A 22,251-nucleotide genomic window follows, 5' to 3' on the forward strand; every position below is an offset into this window, starting at 1 on the left:
TACATCTGGACTATGTGTCTGACTTCTCTGAGCTTGGAGTCAATTGGAAAGAACCAGGATCAAATGAAAAACTGTTCCTGGTCCTTCTTTACCCTGAATTCATGCTTTCTCATGCAACATTGCAGTCTCTTATCCAAAGAGACAGAACACATTTTCTTGCCCCTGGACCTCAGGTCGGAGTATGTGATTTGTTTTGGTTAATAAAATATTTGCATTCATAATGCATGTGAAGTCTTAAAGATGCCTATGTGATTTGACTTGTCCTCCTGCACCTCAGCATTGCCATGAAAAAACATGCATGGTGGTATTGACACCAAAATAGACTAATGGAACAGAATAGAGGCCACAGAGACAAACCCACATAATTACAGTTGTCTTATATTAGACAAAGGCTCCAAAAACATATATTGGTGAAAAGGTAGCCTCTTCAAAAAATGGTGCTGGGAAAACTGGAAATTCATATGCAACAAAATGAAATTTAGCCCTTATCTCTCCCATGCACAAAATTCAACTCAGAGTAGATCAAGGACCTAGGAATTAAACCAGAGACTCTGTGCCTAATAGAAGACAAAGTAGGCCCAAATCTCCATCATGTCAGATTAGGCACCAACTTCCTTAATAATACTTCTATAGTGCAAGAAATAAAATCAAGAATCAATAAATGGGATGGATTCAAACTAAAAAGCGTTGGAGAATATCATGCTAAGTGAAGTAAGCCAATCTCAAAAAACTAAATGCTGAATGTTTTCTCTGATATGAGGATGCTGATCCATAATGGTGATAGCGGGAGCATGCAAGGGATGGAGGAACTTTAGATAGGCGAAGTGGAGTGAGGGGAAGGGAGGGAGCATGGGAGTAGAAAAGACGGTGGAATGAGATGGACATCATTACCCCAAGTACATGTATGAAGACACGAATGGTGTGACTCCACTTTGTGTACAACCAGAGGCATGGAAAATTGTGCTCCACATGTGTACTATGAATTGAAGTGCATTCTGATGTTATATATAATAAATTAGAATAAATAAATTAAAACAAATAACTTGTATGGGTGCCCCGTTGTCCTGCGAGGGAGGAAGCACCTGGAGCGCAGTCACATTTCCCTTCTCTTCCTCAGACCCCACACACGCAGGAGAGCTTAGCAGGTGGGTGGAGGTGCCTGGCAGAGCCCCGCCCTGTGAAACTGGGTTCTGGCCTCCTGTCTCCCAGCCTCAGCTTGCTCACCTCCATTAAGATGTGGCTCAGCACCACCAGGGAAGCCACCAACGCTTGTGTGGCATTGCTTCGGCCACCCTGCCCTTTCCCAGTGTGGCTGCATTTAATTATTTTTTTGAAAGTGAAAGCAACCCAGTCCAGTTGACTGAAGGGGAAAGGAGGCTTATTGACGCACGTAAATGAGAAGACTAAAGGCAGACGGTGAAAGGCCCGGCTGGGTTCAAGTGCCACAAAGACCCCGTCTAGAACACGTGTGCAGCCTGCCTTCTTCTCGGCTGTTCGTCATTTTCAGGTTGGCTCCGTTTCCAGGGAGACATTTAGTACCTCATTTCTGCACTAATAACTCCCACAAAAGTCTTGTCACTGGATAAATATGTCACCTGCTCCTCTCAAAATGAATCTGAGGTTGATGGCAATGCCTGGGACATTTGTGCATTCTTAGAGGCTGGGCAGGGTGGTGGAGCCACCAAGCTGCATCATCTAACTGTCGGCGAGATGGGTTTACCACAAAGAAGAAGAAAAGGGAGGAGCAGAGAACCCAGATGCTGGAGTTGCAAAAGCCATAGAAGCCCACTAAGTGGGGCATGCCACAGACTCACTTACACAGTGATTTATGTCCCCTTCCTTGTGTCTGTCTTTACCACTGAGTCTGCAGGCTCCATAAAGGGCAGTATAAGCATCTACTTCACTCAGGGACAGATTCCCAGTGTCCTGTACAAGCTGTGCATAATAGGAGATCGATAAATAGGTTTCGAATGAGAAAGTCAAACTCACAGCTTGTTGGGAGGAGACGAAGGCAAAATATGGTCAAGCCCAATGAGTTAACTCAGATTTTAAATGGCAAGAAAGGCAGAAAATTATGTTTATTATCATTAAAACACCAGAGTGGGATCAGATTTAGCAATCTACAAACCTGGGCAAAAAGTCCAGCAGCATCAGAAAAGATGCCCCAATATCTCACTCTGTGTCTTGATAAGATAACTTGTGGTGTAGACAAAATGAGGATTCTGAGACCAGCACACACATCTTTGCACAAAGGCACCAGAGCCAGTGGCGGAATCAATCATGTCTCATCTACTCCTTTCACCTGCTCTTGTTTATTACATCCACTGGGATGTGCCAGTATTACGCATTTTAAGAAGAGCAAACAACCATCCTGACCATTATGAGAACCTGGCCATCAGCTGAATTATAGAGAGCATGGCTTCAAGGATGTGGAGAATAACAGGCATCAGAAGAGCTGAGGTTGGGAGGAAAAGCCTGCCCTCTGCACCGGAGAGGCTAATATGCGTGAAAGGCTGGGCTGTCTTGTGCAGAGGATTGTTGGAGTGCACTGCCTTCAAGGTCACAGTGCTTGGTCAATCATCTCCCAGGGGAAACAGAGTGAGTGGGGCGAGGCATCACAAATGATCTCCATTTTCACTCCTTGTAGCCATCCTGCTAGGACTAGATGAGTCTCAGCCGAACACAGACCATGTAGTTCACAGTTTACTACAAATAATCCCCAAAGGAAAATCATATTGACTGCACAACACTTTAAAAAGAATATTCTACCTTAAAAATGGCCCACTTCCCCTTGAAGATGAATGTCACACATTGTATCCTGTGATTGCAGCAAGAGACACTGTAGGGTGAGGCCAAGAGAGAAAGTTCTAAATGGACACTTCCTCAAAGAAGATACACAATGGCCAACAGGTGTGCAAAACCACTCAACTTCACAAACATCAAGGAAAGACAGCTCAAAACCACAGTAAGATCATCTCATGCAAGTAAGAATGACTTGTAAAAGAAAAGCAAAAAAAAAAAAATAGCAAATGCTGACAATGATTTGGATAGAAGGGGACTCTTGGACACCACTGGTGAGAACGTAGGTTTGTCCAGCCACTGGGGAGAGCAGTGCGGAGGTTAATCAAAATCTAAAAGTAGAACCACCATATAATACAACTCTTCCACTACAGAGTATATATCCAAAGGAAATCAAATCAGCATATCAAAGAGATACCTACACCCTATGTTTATTGCAGCACTATTCACAGTAGCCAAGATATGGTATCAACTTAGGTGATGGATCCAAAGAAAAATGTTACATATATAGTTGATCTCAAAGCAAAAGACAATAGAATAGTATTTATTAGAATGTAGGAAGGGTAGAGGATGGGGAGAGTAGAGAGAGATTCGGTAATGGAAGATGGAAATACTAATCATCTTGATTTGATCAGTACATATTGTAAATGTGTTGAAATATCATGCTGCACCCATAAATATGTACGACTATTACATATTTGTTATTTCTTAGGTCTAGGGATATTCCCTGAATAGCTTCTGTCTTGGAAGCAGTATCTCCATTCAGCAGGGTTCAGAAGTGGACTTTTAGACAGTGATTAGGGACCTTATCAGCAGATCACTCCTTTCGATGGATTAATAATTTGAAGGGACGACTGAGTGGTCACTGCAGGCAGGTGGGCATGGCTGGAGGAAGTAGGTCACTGAGGCCTTCTGGGACTATATCTTGTCCCCGGCTCCTCTTGCTCTCTCTGCTTCCTGGCTGCCATGAGCTGAACAGCTTTCCTCTACCATGCCCTCCGCCATAATGTTCTACTTCCCCTCAGGCCTAGAGCAAGGAGTCAGCCAATCATGGACTGAGGTTTCTGAAGCCATGAGCCAAAATAAACTGTTTTCCTTTTAAGTTGTTCTTGTCAGGTATTTTGGTCACAGTGATGAAAACCTGACATGATGCTAAAAGAAAACAACGCATGAGATAGCAGGCGTGAAACTAGTGTCAACCCAGCTTTCCTTTGTGCTCAATGTAGGACCTGGACCAGCTACTCAACCTCTCATGCCTCTCATCTGCAGGAGAGCACTAGTGCTAGTGAATCTGTCACAGAGTCATCGTAAGGAATAGTGAGTTTACGAGCATGGCACTGCTAACAGCACTGTGCAAAGAGGTGGCACGCAGGGCAGTTTTGCTCTTCCATCAGTGCCCGTCATGGAGGGAAACACTGGGACTTCCCCCACTGCTCCTTTGCTCAGTTTTGGCCAACTCTTCCTCAAATACAAGAATAGAAGAAAAAGTGGGTCAATGTGAGGAGGCCCTGCTGAACATTATTTGTACAGAGAAATGAATGAATCCATCCCTTTATTCCCATCCTTTTATTTCCAGTTCTTTCTTCATGGTCTGGGCAGTCATGCCACTCATTCCATCTGTGGCAGTGGCCACCTAACCAGAATCCTCATTTCCAAACTTCTCCTCCTATTTTCATCTTTTAGCTTTGGCGACATTTTTACCTATCCAAAATCATCATTGTATCACTCACTGCTTTAAACATAGTGAATATTTCCCCAGTGCCCATCAGTTGGAATTCAAACTCCATCACCTGGCATTCAACAACCTTCGCAGAATGGACCCAGCCTCTTTCTTCTTCTGGTCCTGACTCCTGTCATCCATCTTCAAGCTTCAAACATTCTCATTGTGCTAGAAATACGAGACCCTTCCTGAAGTGCATAAGCCTTTATTCTTCCATGTCATTGCCCTCACTGTTGCTTTTGGCTAGAAGGAAAAATAAAACCTACAACAAAACAGCTATAACACACCCATCCTTATAAAATATAACCTGGTATCTTCTGAGATTAGCCTGAACCATGCATAGAGTCTGTACTTTGCCTTTATCTAAATGAATTCTGTTATTGTTTCAAGTTGGTATTTCTTTGTCTGAAACAGAAAACTGATTAGTGGAAAGATTTTTTTTTACTCAGGTTTGAGAGGGTGCTTGTCTGGTGACATCACTACTCCTTTCACAAGTGAATATGCTGTGGTCAGGTTAAGCCTCTGGCCTTCAAAACTCCAGAACCAAGACTAGAATCCAGGTCTTATTCTTGGTCCAGTGCACTTTTCACTCTTCAGCCTGGAATAGAGGTTATGGAATCTTCCAGAAGCTAGGAAATGTAACAGGACAGGAGTGCTGCTCAACTGTCTTGGCCACTGGGTATCGAGGGTCTGTAGTGTCCTCTGTTCTCCAGAGTTTATAGCCTATAAGGGATCAAGTCACCCAAATGTGTGGGACAGAAACACACATTCAAGACCAACCATAGAAAGAAGTAAGAATCAGTCCTTGCTTCTTCCCAGGTCCACATATCCTAACATTTTTATTCAAATCCAACCTTTTCAGGAACCAGAACATACATAAACAACTGGGAAAAGTGGTATTGGACGAGTGGTCCAGAATAAGGGCCCTGGGCAGACAGGTCTCACTTTAACTCTCAGCTTCAACGCTCTGTCTCCATTGCATGTCTCCATTGCAGTGGATTCAACATCACTGAACACAGAAGCTGGTTTTCAGGGGCGAATAAAGAGTTCATGTTTGGCCTTTACAATATAAAGACAGTAGTTCTCATGATCTCTCTTCTTCCCGGAGTTTTTGAGTCATGAAGCATCTTAAGTATCTCAAATTCATTCTCAGTAAAAATTATACAATCTACATAGTCACCCATTCATTTCAGAAGAGGCTACTTGACTGAGATTTGCATAACATTTGTCTGGTCATTTCCATAACTGCCAATCATTGCAGGTGAAGGCTCACAAGTCAAATCAATTTCATTATCTTAACATGGCTGAATTCTACTTTTTTTTAGGTTGAAAAAAAAATATAGGACCTGGCAAGAATCTGGGAAGTCTGAAATGGAGCACTGAAATCTTGCTTACATTCTGACTCCATCGTCCACTCGCTAGTGGGGCAACCAGGGCCACTCTAATGGAACCTAAGGTGGTGGTCAAAGAAACTCTCAGTCCAATCCAAGTGCGGGAGCTCAGTGCTGTCCAAGCCATCAATAACTCACCATTGCGTTCTTTTCTGGAACTGAATGCCAGGGGGGCCTCTTAGCGGGGGGTGATAGCTCGTGAGTCAGGAAGGGCCAAGACAAATGTTGGCTATGATTTTATTCATTAAAAGTCCAAGAACTTGGGCCAAGTTCTTTCCCTTAGACACATCTTAGAAAGTCATTGAATGAAGTCACTTAACTTCACTGACCTCTCCAAGGTCCTGAGGATATTCTACAATAACATCCTGTAGCCATGGTTCCCAAACTTGCCACAACACTGAAGGTCCCTGCAGGGAACTCTCAGGGGAATTTGCAGCATGTTTTAAAGGTTGTCAACAAGCAAATTACAAGCCTGAGTTAGATCATGGTTTCAACCTCAGGTTGTGCTACCTTTCTTTCTAGAACATCACATCTTTGTGGAGCTGGGGTTTTGGCAGTTTCTGAGATAAGAAAGAAGTATTGTGCACAAAAGAACATGTCACAGGAAATGAGGACAGCAGGTTCAATCTGATTCCAAGGCTTGAGATGGTGTGGGGTTCCCAATAGGCACAGACAGCCCATGAGCAAGCAATGTGGTCACTTAAAATAAAGCTATTACTTTCAAATTTCAAGTTGTGTGCATTATTTTCTTCAAATGGCTACTAGGGTTGTAGGACATAAATAGTTACTGATTTGTTTGGACCAAACTACTTAATGAGTAGAACCATTTGGTTTTCCTTTGGGCTGAAGCTCACTGTGAAAAAAACTCAGTGAGACCCAAGGGAAGGTGCCTTCATCCTGCGATGGGTCAAGGGCAGCCTGAGATTGGCTGCCTCGTCCCTTTGCTGCTCTCCATGGCTTCCCATTGCCCCTGCCCTGCCCTGCAGCCCTCCCTCAGCCCACAGGACTAGTTGCTTCTCTTTCCATGAGCACCCTAACCCTGGCATCGCTGACTTCCCTTTGGTCCTTGGACAGATCAAGCTTCTTCCTAGGAAACACTTTCCTCCTCTTAGGGCCCAAAGTCTGCTCCCCTAGGCCAAAAGTCCATCTCCTCTAGGGGGAAGCCCCAGTCCTCCCTGACTTTCTGTAGTGCACACTGCTAATTACCTTTCAGCCCACTTCTAATTTATTTGCTCATGTGTTTTCCCCACACTGGGGACAGGCTCATGAAGGTGATGTTCATGATGGTCTTCTTCCATTCCTTGCCTAGCCAGGGCTTTGTTCATTATACATGTTCAATATATGTTTGTCCAATGAATGTCCAAGGTGGCACGAGGCTCACCATTCTACCCTACAGAAACACAGCCGCACCAGGTTTTTAAATTTTACTACTTTAAAGATTTTTATATGGGATCTGGTCACTGAAGAATGAGGACTGCCTCAAAGCAAGTCTGCAGCATTTAGTTAGGTCTTGGGCCTTTGACAAGTAAAATGTCTGTATCTCATTTGGAGTTAAATAATTTGGGGTTAAATTATAATTCAATCTTGTCTTAATTATTGAAGCTCTTACTTTAGAAGAATGAGGAAAGATGGCCCTCCTCGCCTCTTTGCTCCACCATGAACATGGGTGTGCTCCTGCTTTCCACCCTTGGCTCCCTCTGCCTGAGACGCCCTTCGTCAGGCATCCTTACCAGAGTTAGGAGTCAATGTCAGAGCAGTGTGATCTGTTTCTAGGTCCTTGGGTGCGATGCTTAAGATTAGGACCACATCAGAGGCAGAAGAACAGCCAGGCAGAGAGAGCATTGAGATCAGGGCTCCTGCCAACGAAGGAAAGGCAGGAGGAAATGGGGGCCACCCTGGAGGGTAGGGACAGAGGAGAGGCTAGGGGCCCCAATGTGCAGGATGGTTAGGATTCTTGCTTCTGTTGTAGCAGTGTGAAGACTTGGTCAGGCCTCTGTGCTTCCCACAGCTCTTGTTGGCTCCAGGAGGTCACAGGCCGAGGCTATGTGAAAACTGCCCTTTCTGGCCTACCCACCTGCAGAAGGTTGCATAATAATCACCTCACCCTTGGAGTGGCTTGTGGGAGCATGTGTGACCTTGGAAACATGACGTTTGCCCAAGCCTATGGAGGAGAGTGCTGGGCTTCTTTCTGAAGGTGGCTGAAGACTGTATCTTTGGGTCAGTTCTAGTCAGTGGCCTTTTACAGTTGCTCCCCTCTCTTGCCCCCCCTTCTCCCCTTCCTGCTCACCTCTAGCTGGTCTACCTGTGCCAATAGTGTCAAGATGACCTGCTTCCTCCTCGCATCAGACCTTGTTCCTGATGCTATTCCTGACCACCTGTAGCCTCTGTGTTGCCAGGTGTGGATGTGCAACTCTGCTGTCTGCAGAAGAGGCTGAAGTCCTGCCCACTCTGTCCTTCCTGCACTCCTGGAGAGGGGTGGGAGGAGGGCCCTCTTTCTAATGAAGCCAACTGGGGTTGGGGTGGAGGCACCTTAGTGAAGCTCTGAGTTGCTCTTTGCAGCCCTTGGCGACTCTAAGAGCTGCCTGCTCTCCTTGCTTCTTTTGTGTGGTGTGCCCTGCAGCACCTCAGGGACCCTGTCCTGTTCACCGCAGCTTCCTCAACGTTGAATGGTACCTGGCACACAGTAGGTGCTCCCCAGATGCTCTGTGAATAAATGCACGAATTTAAAATGAATTTTAAAAAAGGAATCGAAACAAAGGTGGGCTGTAGCTCTTGGTCTTTGCAGCTTTATTTCTCTTATTTAGTTTTTATTTGTAGTCTGGCTATTCAGCTCTTGAGATAAATTCGCCAGGATCCCGGGATTTATCTGCAGTGTTACGGTTTTCATCCTACTTCACTTTCATTTAGAGATATGAAAATTGGCTGTGGCTTTTCTTCAATTCTTCTTTCAAGGGCTCTCTCTTTTCCCTGCATCAGATTTAATGGAAACTCTAATAATGGGGTGAAAATATCTCCAGGTTATTTTAATAGGGTATAAGTAACACAAAAGCCCACACCTCTACGTAACGAACATAAACCTGAAATTCTATCTCAAAGCCTCATGTGGAAAATCATTTCTTCTCTAGGCTTCCCAAGGGCTCACTCTTAGGTACGAGTTTGCCAGAGTCATCACGACTTGAGAATAAATATTTTCCAAGCAGCTTCTGGTGCCTGGCTTGGTCGGCTTTTCCACATCTGAACTACATTCCAAAATAGCCATTGTATTTTTTGAACAACAAATCTTTATGCAACATTTTCAACTTGCCATTGATGCTTTTGTTTTTGCATAATTTATAGCTACTCACATATTTAAATATCTCAACATATACTGAGGCTGGGAAGGTGGATTCCCCTTTTAATTATTGAACACCAAACTTCCCGAGACTGATAAAACTATTGGATTTTGAGATTCAGTGCTAGTGGGATGAGGATGCTACATTTGAGCAACACCTCCAGCTCTGCTGACCTCCCTGTCTCTGTTACACTTCCTCCTAATGAAGAAAGTGCCATTCTCAAGCCCAGCTGTCCACACACTCAGGAGTGCTTGCAAAACCAGATCTGGAGCCCTGTAGCCTAAATCCCCCCAAACCGACTGCTTTGGTGTTTTTTAAGTTCTTGGTACTAATTTAATTGACTGCTGTGTGTAACTCCAGGAAAAGAGGTGAGAATTCCATTCAAATCCTCACTGTTAAATAAAACCTATCAGCAAATTATTGGCAGCTGTGGTGTGTGCCAAGCTAGGATCTTCAGCACAGACCTCATTCAAGGCAGTTGCACCCCATTTCTTGATGAAATAAGAACGTTTTATCTTCCCTGTCGGGAAGCCCAGTCATCATGTTTGGCCACAAGACACTCACACTGACTTTTTAAATATTTTATTTCAAAACAGTGTTTTGCAGCAGTCAGATCTTAACACGTTCATATGTGGCTGTTCTTATTTGATTAGATCAATGCTATTGATTCCCTTTAAATGCAAAGATTGCACAGTTCAGCCTTAATTGAGGATCCGGTTGCAAGGGCTGTCTCTGGGAGGCAATTGTTTTATTTTTCTCCTAATAAATTACCTTCTGCTGATGAGCATTGGCTGGGCTGGGCCCTCCTTTGTTCCTCTCCCTCTGTGTCAGGAACTGTGGGCACTGAACCTGTCTGGGAAGAGAGGTACCCAAGCAGGCTCCAGAAGGATGCGTTTTAGCCTTTTAATATCTGGGTCAGGTGTTTTATTGTGTCTTAATAAAGGAGTTGGAAAGAAGGTTAAGCTAACATGACCTGGGGAATATTTTTAACAGGGTAAAACCATATTCCAGATTGTGATATACAACCATCCAGCCAAGGACGAGCACCTGGGGGCCATTAAGGTTTTCAGCTCATTTATAGAGGACACTTCTCCTCTCAGTGCCTTTCCTCCTCCTTCATTAATACATTGTTTGTTTGGATGTGTTTGTTCACTGATTTGCAGATTTGTGGATCTGAAGTCAGACCCATGTGTGTTTAAATACTGGCTTTGAGGCTCATGTGATCTTCGGGAGTCCATTCATCTCTCTGGCTCATTTCTCCATTGAGGATGATAACAGCTACCTCCTGGGGCTTTGCCAAGATTCACTGAAATAATACACAGGAAGGGCTTAGGACGATGCCTGATAGAGAGGGAGGACATGGAGACAGAAGCCACTGTTATAGCCACTGTAGTCACAGGGCCACCATGGAGGAGGAAGAAGTGACTTGCGCAGGCTCCATCCTCAGGTGTCCAGCATTCCATGGTGTTTCCAGAGCTATCATGGTTGACAGAACTGATGGCTACTGGGAACATGGTGGTGCAGTGTGTTTTGGAAATTCCCACTCACTTAAAACTCATGTTAATCCCACTAGTAGATACAATTATCACTGTCCCCATTTTATGGATGGGTCCCTTGGTTCTGAGAATTGGAGACCTGCCCAACCTCTCATGACCAGGGAGGAAGAGAGCAAGATCATCTCAAACCACGCTTTTTCTTTTCAGTGCTGGGGATCAAACCCAGGGCCTGAAGAACACTGGACAGGCCCTCTACCAGTGAGCTACACTCCAGCCCTAGGCCCACGCTTCTTGAAACTCTGCTATGATCTGCTCTTCTGGGCAGTGAGTTATCTTTTCTTCAACTCAGGTCTTGCATGTGGGCCTGACAGCGTCTGGGTATCAACTATCAATTAAACAAGCTGCATAAAGACATAACACCTTGCTCCTTCAGCTCTGTGACCTACTCATAAGGAAGCCCTGGAGACGTGAGGTGTCTGGAGATCCCTGTGTGCATGTTACTCACCCACTGACGTGTGTGTGTGTGTGTGTGTGTGTGTGTGTGCACATGTGTGTGTGTGTGATGGCAACAAGTGCCCTGGATAGGGGACCTTGGTCAAATGGCAGATCTGGTCTGTGATACCTACCCCTCCCCTGTGCTGTGTGCCATCAGTTTCTCTCCGGGTGCCATCTTGGTCTTCTTACTTCATTTTTGTCTTTCATTCTCTCTCCTTGTTAGGGTTTACATATGAAGTGTTCCCCAAAGTTCATGTGTGAGATCATGCAAGAAAGTTCAGAGGGGAAACGATGGGGTTCTGAGAATCTTAACCTAATTCGTGCATTAATCCACTTGAATGATAGATTCACTGGGTGGTCACTGTAGGCAGGAAGGGAGTGGCTGGAGGAGATGGGTCATTGGAACGTGCCTTTGGGGTTGATATTTTGCCCCAGAGAGTGGAGCTCTTTCTGTTTCCTGGTTCCATGTCCTGAGCTGCTTTCCCCCTCCCTCCCTTCAGTCATGACGCTGTGCCTCACCTCAGTCAGGTCCTAGCAACGGAGTCAGCTGTCTGTGCAATGAGACTCTAAAACTGTGAGCCTCGGGTAAACTTGTCCTCCTCTATTTCTTCTTATCAGGTCTTTTGGTCACAGCAGCAAAAAAGCTGACTTAAACACTCCATTTACATCCTGCATTCAGAGAAGCAACAGTGTCTTCTTTTCCTCCATCTGCCCCTCTCCCTCCAACTCCCTTCCTTAATTTTTCCTTTCTGTATGTTCAGGGCCTTTTATTTTGAGACATGTACTTTTCTAGATATTGATATGCAGCTCTGGACAAAATCTTCAGTCCTTTCCTTGCCCATTTGTGTATTTACAAAGTTCCAAGCTGCATTCTGGGCCCTGGGGAGCACCTCAGAGATCCTCCACCAGACAGTCTTCTCCAAGCTTAGATTCCAGTAAGGCTTCAGACCATCCCTGCATAGAAAACAGACTCCACATGGCGAGGGGGTCAGTGGTACAAAGAAAAACCAGGACCTGTTAGAGTCCACAGAGGGATGGGGCAGCTCTCTTTTAGGTGCTTCATCAGGAAAGTTCCTTCTAAAGCAACAATATTTTATCAGGGTCTAAACTGCTGTGAGACTCTGTGTTATTGCAGGTTGGAGGCAGTGGCCAATACCAAGCCCCATGTGCGAGTGGGTATTGGAGCTTTAAGAAACAGCACAGAAGTCAGTGTGATCAGGTGCATGCTCCGAGGTCTCTGTTGCAACTACTCACAGCTAATGTTGGAGCAGAAAAGCAGCCATAGAAAACATGAAGACAAAGAGTGTAGCTGCATCCTCAGACATGTATTTAAAACTAGGCCATGGCTAGGTTTGGTCAGTGCACTGTGGTATACCAATCCTTGACATCTCCATAGAGTATTTGAAATTCCAGTAGAATAATGGAGCTAAACTATGATAATCAGGCTTTTCTGAAATGAACAAAAGATTTAAATTTTCTTTCTACTATTCCTCCTCCTCCTCCTTTCCCCTCCTATTCCTTTTTTAATTTTCTTTTTGTCTTTTGATTTGTTCTTGATTCTTTTCTTTTATCAAAGATGCATTTGTAAACTGAATCTTAGAGACTCTCAATTATGAATTAAATAATATTTGTTAGAGCTGACTTCTGAAAAAAATGCCAAGAAGTTGTGAGTTATCTCTGTCTCTTTTTCTCTCTGCTCCTCTTCTGATTCCTAGGTCTGTAGCGTTCTTCTACTTACTCCAATGTGGGGAGCTCAGTTTGCAGAAAAGTGAGTGTCTACTGAGGAGGAACTTAAGAGGAAAAATTGAATAAAAAGAGCTTTTTTAAAACAAACAACCACATAGCAGGCATATTATCTTACAAGCTGTAAACACACTTGATAAATGATCCACAAACACACTAATAGAGAGGCTTCAAGGGCCCAATGGAGAATGGCCCTAGCAAACCAACTTCTGGTTGACAAAGGAACCTTAATTATATGTCAGGTATCAAGGACTAGAAAGAAGCACTTTCCCTTTTGTGTGCTAACAAGTTCGTTCATGCCACCATGGCATGAATGCTGTGGAAGACACAAGACTCCTGGGTCAGAGACAAAGGACAGTTTATATTACAGTAATGGCAGCATTCAGAGTATCAGCATTTGTGTCGGTTCTCTGAGCTTCAGTACCCACAGGGCAAGGCCATGCCTGCACATGATGCCATGCATTGTGTTGTGGGTTGTGTTACAAGAGAGGAATCCCAAGCTTAGAGAACTCAAATCTTTTAGAGTGGGCAATTCCTGTGTTTGCACCAGTGGGAGACATTATCTTACTTATTTTAGTCAGTAAATAAACCTGAACTTCGCTCCAGAAGGATTACTATCTCTACTTTTCAAGGTCATTTGCTGTATAAAATCTTAGAAAGAATTGTAGGTCACAAGAGCAGCCAGTGCCTCAGCCCACAGATTTAGAGAAATGCAAGAGAGTCGTGGAGAATTGTCTCCCAACTCCAGTATTTATATTTTGCATTTTCATTAGGATCAAAACAGGAAGCCAAAAGTGTGCTATTCCGGAGGAACTTGCAGCAGTGGCAAGTGAGGAAGCAGATGACATGAAGAAAACCCTGGTCCTGTAGCCCTCGCCGGAGTCCCCTTTATGTTCGCTTGCTTCAGCCCATATCTCTGTTGGCTTGCTTTCCTGGTTAGAGGTATTTTTATTTTGTGAAGGGTTAGCTTCACACACCCCAAGTTTGGAGAAAGACCTTTGTTGTAAACACACTTGATAAATGATTCTCAAACATGCCAAAGAGTTCCACCAAAGAATGAATCACTTTTGAAGAATGCTCCTGTAAAATGTTTTGGGAGAATAGCCTCTCTTGCAGACCTGGGTGTTAAACCATTACAGCGTTATCGTGAGTTATTGGGCTCTTTGATTGGACATAAGGAAGTTGTGCTGCTGTGTGGTCGCCCTGAGTCCTACAGCTTCAGTGACATGAGCTGTACTCTTTCATCACAAGCCATTAACAAACCAGGATTTCTAGGGAAGTGTACAGGATAAAACTCAATGAATTCATTTTTTCTTTCTTTTCTTTTCCTTTTTTTTCTCAACGAAGGTGAAATTCTCTTCATATCAAGGATTCTGTCTTGAAATTTTAACAGGTAACTGGTTGAGGATGAGTTAGTCTTCGAATATTCGAATACTTGAAGGCATAGAATGAATTTGACTATTTTTACATCTTAAGGGTCTATGCCCCAGACCAGTTTATCAAGTGGTATAGTGAAGGTGCTCAAAAAATGGATGATGAGATGGATAGGTTTTTTTTTAAGAGAGAGAGAGAGAGAATTTTTAATATTTATTTATTTAGTTAGTTAGTTTTCTTTTATTTTTATGTGGTGCTGAGGATTGAACCCAGCGCCCCGCACATGCCAGGCGAGCGCGTTACCACTTGAGCCACCTCCCCAGCCCAATGGATAGGTTTTTGCTTGGCAGTAAACAAACGTTTATTAAGTTCCTACCCAATGTAAGCCAACAGAAGCATGGCTAAAGTGCAGGCTTGAATAAGGCAAAACACCCCCTTGGGAGACCAAGGTACAACAGACAATTGCCACACGAGCACTATATGTGGTCATGGTGGTTCTTGAGTTGGATCAATGACCCAACAGATATAAACTGTGCACCTACTATGTGCAAGACACTTTGGTGCTGATGATTCACTGGAGAGAAGACAGAAATGGCCCCTGGTTCCCTGAAGCTCAGAGTTTAGTGGAAAGGGAGAGAGGAGGGTGGGTATCAGGAGTGAGTGTGTCAAGTTATTTTAGTTAGGTTCTTGGAGGGAAACTCGATGGACTATGAATACTGAGCTTCTACATTGAAATTGAGCAGAAAAAGTCTGCAGCGCTCAGGAAAGTCATGGATTGTTAGAAGAATAGGAATGAGAGCAGTATTGTTGGGGTGGAGGAAACAGAGAAAAGTGGCATCAATTGAGGTTGGGAAGAATGGAGGGAGCAGCCATGTGGGCACTGGGTGCAGGCTGAGTGTGGGGCCTTGGGAGCTGGAGGACGGTTTTGACTGGCACTTCACTGCTCAGATCTGGAATCACACAGTGGCATTCGAATGTAAGCATGGGGGAGGTGAAAGTGGCCTATTAAAAATGCATCCTTCATTTTTTCTTATTATTTAAGAGTTAAATTTAGATTTTTTCTTTGACTCTTGAGCTAAAAATTTATATTCCCCGGATTCCTTTTTTTTTCTTACCAGTTCTGTCAATAAATGAGATGTAAGCAGAAGCATTGGGGCCTCACTGGGAGACACCTTTTTGCTTCCCCCACCTCTCTCTACTCCTTGAAGTACAGATGTGATGGCATGCGTTCCTGTGGCTGTCCTGTACTACGAGGTAAACTGGATGAGGGAAGTCACATAATAGAATGGTAAAGCAGAAAAAAAAACAGAAGTGTAGACCAGGGTATCGGGGACAGTCTTACTGGCTCTGGATTTTCTACTCACAGCTGTAAATATTGAAGGCATTGCTATTTGGGATAACTCAGTCAAATTTGGCTCTTACTTAGAAACCAACTGTGTCGTTCACTAGCCCTGTAACCTTGGTTTGCTTCAGTTCTCTTCTCTGTAAATTAAGGGAAATAATAACAACATACGCCTCTAAGTTTTTATACAGTTAAATGTGTCAACGTATACGAAGTGTCTTAGGATATTTCCTGGTATGTAAGTGCTGGGTCTTCTAATCAAGCTCTGGGAGACGAAGGCTTCTGCATGGAGGTGGGATTGGAGAAGGACAGAGGAGTTGGATGCACCGGCCAAAGACCAGGGCAGCTGCACAGCAGAGAGGGAACAGTGGCCTGAATCAGAGTTGTGTTCAAAAGGGCCCTAAACCTTCCCGAGGGGGTGTCACGAGAGGCTGCAGGGAGGGAGCACTTGGAGAACAAGGAGGAGAGGGGAAGGCATGTGGGGACCCGGCCACCGCGGAGAGTCGTGCTGTGGAATTACTGCTGAGCATGGTAGCAGCAGGTGGTCTGGGGTAGTGGCAGAAGGAAGCATGGAATGGTGGGAGGTGAGGCTGGTCCTCACACAGGTGGGCCAAGGAGGGCCTTGTGTACCCTACAGAAATTCAGAACAGGCTGTAGGGGCTGGTGGAAGGTTTGGGTTTAGAGACTATGGACTTGAATAATGTCCACAGGCTGTGTAAAGGCTGCCTGTGACTGTCTGGCACTTGGCCTGGGGTGATTGGGGCAGTTGGCAATGGATTGGAGCATGAGAACCTGACAAGGGAGGTGCTTGAGTGACTGGAATTTACATTAATTGGTTTGCACTTGGACAGCATGCCCCAAGAGGGACTCCTCCCCAGAGGAGAGGAGAATTTCCACTGATGGGGGTGAGGTACTTTGTCAAGTTGAAGTAAGATGTTCTGCAGAAGTCAATACGCGAAATGACAAACGTCTACTGCAACTCTTGTAGTCAGAAAAATTTTAATATGTTCCTCATTAACTCAATTTTTACCATTATATTCTAGTTATAATGTTAATGTGATTTTATTTCTTCTTTTTTTAACTTATAGTAGCACTACCTTATAAATTAAGTTTATTTAGGTAAAACGGAGTAATGATGTACAGATGAGTAATAGTTAACCATGTACAGGGGCCACGTTGCCGTGGACAGGTATGCAGTGATACTGAGAATCACAGAGGTAGGAATTGTAGCAACAGGAGGCAATGTCCAGAGTCCGAGCAGCTCAGCTGGAGTGTTCCAGCCCAAACATCTCCAGAACCTCCAATTTTTTGCACTCATCGCTATTTGTTGGGAAAGACTTCGGTGTCCTGCACCCTGGGGCTATGTGTCTAGAATCCAGCACATCATAAGGAACTGAGAGCAGACCATTCATGAGGTTGAGAGGGCACTGTGGGGCCTGAGTGCTCCAGGAGGGTTTTCAGCCAGTACCATTTTAACAAGTACCAAGCACTCTACTTGGTCTCACTCCTATACCTGCAATAACCCTCCTGGGGTTATTTCTCTTGTGTATTTGTCTATTACTTCAAATTCATCAGGTGAAGAAGCAAATTAATCCTCATGTCATCCCAAACCTCTATTTCCCCTGACTCTGTTGACATGATTCCAGCTAGCAGGCTTGTGAGCTTGGAGAATTCCGACTCCCTCCTGTCCAGTGGCTCCTCAGTGTATCCTGTTACCGCAGCCTGCTGTCCCCCAGGGAGGGTGGCTGTATCTTCTCTTCCCTTCCCCCATTGCCAGATCCTTCTAGGCTTTCACCAGCTCTCGTCCTCTAGCTGGCCTCTGGTCCTCACTCCCACTGCTCCAGGGTGCACTCTCAATCTGGTGACACCTGTCTCCTCGTCTCTTCACCATCGGTAGTGCTGAGAGGCGACAGGGTGAAAGGTAGCCCCTCATGATTTCCAACAGTCTCTGAAGCCTAAATTAGCAGATGATCTGAAAGCAAAGAATGTGCCCACTCTGCAAACCCAGCTCAAGTCCAGTGCTCCTGAATAGTCTTCCAAACAAATTGTCCCACTTCCAGGGTTCCTACATGAACGCTTTGGAGTCAGTCTTTCCCTGCATCCAAACTTTCCCCCTCTCTTTGTTTGGAATGACCTTCTATTTCTTGAACCGTGTCCTTATTAACCACACAATGCTCCAGTGTGAAAAGAACATCAGCTGTGAACTCAGAAGAGATAGGGAACTTTTGAACTTTGCTCCCTCCTCCATTTGTTTCTGGAGATTATCTTGGGGGATAGAAATATCTGAGAGAGGCTAAGCATTTGTGTTTTTATGTGTTTTCCCCTTCCTTTCCAGTTAATTTGCATCAGGATGCATCTGTTAAGCAAGCATGCCTGAGGCCTTGGACCAGTTACAGCCCTTGGTAAAGAAGCTGCTGAGAGTGAGGAACATCTGTTTGCCTTGAGCTATGACATTCCCGAGGTTTGGTGTGAAGTGCCAGCTGTCTTGCAAAGTCTCAATTTGTCACTACTTGTGGAAGGCTTCTAATGATCTCAACTTGACTAGAGCTATCAAGGACAAGAGGGGAGCCTTTTGGATAAAGGGCAGGGATGTAGCAGCAGCCTGTCTCTTAGAAAACCCAAATGTCCTTCCCTCCCTTCATCTTGAAGAAGATACAAGGGAGTGGGGACCTCCAGGAAGGAGAGGTGCACTGGGGCTGGGGCTCAGGAGGCCTTTGTGACTGTCTCATTGCCATTCTGAGCCAACCTGAGAAACTGGAAATTCCTCAGACTCCTTGGACCCTCGACAGATAATGACATGTCCTGCTATTTGACAGGCAAATGGGCTTTTCCTTGTTCACATTGCTTCAGGACCCTAACGGGGATGGTGCTAGGTGGGTTTGAGTAGTTTTTTAACTAATTCTTCCTTGGTATGCATCCAACCTCCTCCACAATTTCAGTCATATCTATTCTGGAGCTCATCATTTCTATTGTCTCCAACTGCTGAGACTTTACCCCTTTCATTCCCATAAGTAAGCCATTTGTTTGTCCTACCCCAGCAGAAGTTCAATGAGTCAACCTAACACGACCCAAACTGGCAATTTAACACCTAACTTGAGCACTCAGACATCCTGGCTTATGTGACTAGTTTCACCTTTTCTCTGTGTAGATTTTTACGTCTCCCATAGAATACCCCTTCTTTAAGGGCAAAGATTAATGCATTTAATTCGATGCCTTTTACAAAGTGCTCCCCACTCCCTGTTTTAGTGTCGAACACACAACACAGAAATCAATAAATATGTTTCTGATCCATTCATTCTACCAATAATTTTTGGTGTTTAAATTGTGTCTCAGGCCTCGGAGGCAGTTCTGGGTCTAAGGACATAAACAAGACAGAGAAGAGTTCTTCCCACATGGAAGAGGACGGCAGGCCAGTAAACTTGAGCCTGGGGTAATGAAGACTTGTGATCTGGGCCACCGAGGAAATGAAGTGGTGGCTCCCATAGGTGGGGCCTCTCAGGAGGGCCTTCTCAAGGAAGGTTCACGTGGTGGCAGTGGTGACATTGAAGACAAGACCTTTAAGAAAGTGGAATGAAGCTGCGATTGTCAGAATCCAGGGGGAAGCACATGTGATGGGAAAGTGGTGGTTTTTCTAGAGCACAAGAGAAGATTCTTGTGGTTACAATGTGCCCCTGGGTGGGAAAGGATGTGGGTAAGCTTAAGAGTCTTGTGGCCCTGTTCCTGCTGGGCTTTGGACTCCAGTGAGGGATTTGAATCTAAGAATAGTTGAAAGCCATTGAAGGATGAAAAGCAAGGGGTCAGCATTGCACAAATTAGGGGGGGATGAATGAAATGGGGAGTCCAGCGAAGAGGGCACTGGCACAGGTCAGGCAAGAGGTGACTGTGGCTCACATGAGTCTGGTGACCGTGAGGGCAAGAGAGTGGATGGACTTGAGAGGAACTTTGAAGGTCAACGAATAGAGCCTGTGGCTGCAGGAATTGGGTGGGGGCAAATGAGCGAAGGAAGACTCTCGCCTGTCTGCCCTTTGGGTGTTGGAGTCCTTTGCTGAAGAGGACACTGTAAGCAAGAGATTTGGAAGAGCAAAGTCATGGCTATCATTTGGATGCTTAGACACCTTGAGATGCAAATGAGTCTTCAAAATAGATATTGCTGGGGAAGGTGGTTGTGTAAATTCAGTGCCCAGAAAAAGGGATCTGGACTATACCAAACCTATGGAGTTGGATGATGGTATCTAGAGCATGAGAATGGACATCATCAGCAGAGGGGACACAACAAATGGCTATTCTGGGTCCAAATAAGTGGGTTTGAAGCCACTTACATGAATATAAACTGATACATATGCTTCAGGTCCCCGAAGCAGGGGTTTGTAGGAGATGAGATCTCATGTCTTTCATATCAGGGATTAAGAGGCAACCTGTGGGTCAGAGAGCGAAGCGTATCTTGGCTGGTGTCATTTGTGCTATTGTCCACACCGAGTGTGTGTGAGTCCAGAAGAACTGTATTTTGGATGCGATGCTCTGCCTCACACAGGGTAGTGGTTATGGTCACATGTGAAGGATTTCGTGCAGACTGTGGATTCAAGCTGGGTTAAGGTATTACATATAAAACAACAGAACTCATCAGTGTCATTGTGAAATTTTTTTCTTTTTTGGAGAGAAAGGAAAGTTGATGATAATTTCTCAACAATATACAATTGTACCAAACCTGTTTTTCATGTGGCAGATCATTCAATGGAGTGATGTTATTTTGGGGAAAGATAATCGCACTGTGTATGTGGGACATAGCCAGTTAGAAGCAAACAACAACAACAACAAAATTCGGTCAATCAACTTGTTTTTCAACCCTTGGTTTTATGCTTGAAAAGTGGTTGAATGTGTCTCTTCTGTATTCTTGTTTATTTTAGCACCACGGAGAATAATCAGGCTACTTTTAGCTTGAGGCAGTCTGAAGTTACTTTCAGTCACCTCGGGTGTTTCCTCATTGTTAATTTTTAATTGCATAAGTAATTCATGACCAAATTTTCATTGTTAGAAATTAACTTGCAGCAATATGGGAAGCTTCCTTTTTCCTTCTATACTGTTTGGTATTTGTGGCACAGGTTTTTTGTGTGTCTATAAGATTCTCTATTAGTCTATTTATATGGATTCTTCAGCAAGAGACAGAAATGTATACTGTTAGATCTTTTACACATATCATTGCTAATCTTTTTTTGCTCAGAAATACATCTTACAGATCTTACTGAGCTGGACACATTGACGTGCATAATTCTTTTTGAATTTCTGGGGCTTCTGTGTTGTGGAGATGTGTTTAGCTCTGCCGTTCCCCTGTCTGTGGATCTTTGGATCGCTCCTGATCTTTGGCTACTGCACAACAAGCTCCAGGAACATCTCTGATGTTCTTCCTTTGTTCCACATGAGTTTCCCAAAAGAACTTTCCAGCCCATATGTTTTCCTCAGAAGAGCTGATTTCTGCTCACAGATTCCTTCTTGACACACTTTCATCAGACTCTTCTGATGAAAGCATCAGACTTGGTGTTAGGGATGCTTAGACTCATTTTCTCCTTTAATCCTTCAGTAACTTGCGAGGTGGGTCCTGTTGTCACACTGACATTACAGCTGAGGCATCAGAAAGTCCATGAGGCTGTGCAGGTGTTTCAGGAGGAAATGGTGAGAAGGTGGTTGGGCAGCACTTGAAACCAGACGACGTGTGGACCTCGGTACTATGCAGCCTCCGTGGGGATCCTGTGACAACTGTCTACAGTCACAGGGAGGGAGGACTGGGAAGGCACGTTCCTTGGCTTCTGACAAAAGATTCCTGCTCTGCTCCCAGGGACCTGAGACTTTGTCCAGTCACTTACTGTCTGTAGCTTCAGCATCCTTGGCTGAAAAACAGGCTCCAAATAGACACCTGGCTTCTGGGTTATCCTGGGGATTCTGCTGCCCGGATGAGCTTCGGAAGAAGAGGAAATCTGCAAAGGTTTAGACTGCTGTGGGGGGAGGAACAGAGTCTCTGTGTTCATGGAGATTAGATGGTGAACCAGCCATGACGATACTCCTGCCCTGGACAGGATGTCTTTCAGATTCCCAGTATCTATCGGAAAGGCTTTTGTTGAATTGCTGATGCTTCAACCATCTCTGTGCTTTTCTATTAGTTTTAAGGAGATGGTCTAAACAAGGAGAATTTGCTTTATCTTGAGCCATGTAAGAAACTAGAAAATGGAACCCTTTCCAAGGACCTTGGTAGTTTAGGAAATAAAAATGACTTGAGAATAGGGGTGAGTAATGAAGCCTTGAATAATAAAAACAGCAGTAGTAGAAGCAACATCAAAAAATGATGCCTACTTAATCCCTTCTATATATTGTAATCTATGCTAAAACTTTAAAGTCTGAAGACTCTTATGGTTGCAACTTCCAAAATGAAAATACCTAAACTCAAAAGAACAAAAAGGAATTAATTGGCTCATGAAGCCAAATTTTAGGACCTCTGACTTCAGGCATGGCTGTATCCAGGAGCTCAAACAGGACCATCAAGACCCAATCTTACCCCTTCTGGTTTTGG

The sequence above is a fragment of the Ictidomys tridecemlineatus genome, unplaced genomic scaffold (genome assembly GCF_052094955.1).
Source record: "Ictidomys tridecemlineatus isolate mIctTri1 unplaced genomic scaffold, mIctTri1.hap1 Scaffold_46, whole genome shotgun sequence".
Classification (NCBI taxonomy): domain Eukaryota; kingdom Metazoa; phylum Chordata; class Mammalia; order Rodentia; family Sciuridae; genus Ictidomys; species Ictidomys tridecemlineatus.